Genomic DNA, 496 nt, shown 5'->3' with positions numbered 1-496 from the left:
ATTTCTTTTTTATTTGTTGCATTCTCATTTTTAAATATTCACTTCACTACAACTTCTTTTTGAATTTAGCTTTAAAGTCATACTATATAAATTATAAATTACATCAAATTCTATAATATATAATGTTAACGAAACAAATTGTACGATGAATAATAATAATGAATATAATAACAAACCAAACGAAAATAAAATAATGTGATATCCAACCAAATAAAAATCACGCACGAACAATATAATAACAATGATAATAAAATAATAACAAAGAGCAATAATAGTAATGTAAAACGTGTTATATTATGCCAAGGAATAAGAACTACAATAAACTATAGCTGTATAGAACGTGAATGAACAAAAAGCTAAAAAAGGTAAAAGAAATAAGAACATAATGCCTTAAATTTGTTAAATGTGTAAAAAAATAATATTAGGGATCATGTTTCAACTTTCAACCTTTATATATATATATATATAAACTAAATAAATATATTATATTTTTATT

Source organism: Arachis ipaensis, chromosome B09, assembly GCF_000816755.2.
Source record: "Arachis ipaensis cultivar K30076 chromosome B09, Araip1.1, whole genome shotgun sequence".
In the NCBI taxonomy this organism is placed as follows: domain Eukaryota; kingdom Viridiplantae; phylum Streptophyta; class Magnoliopsida; order Fabales; family Fabaceae; genus Arachis; species Arachis ipaensis.
Note: the sequence above shows the minus strand (reverse complement) of the source record.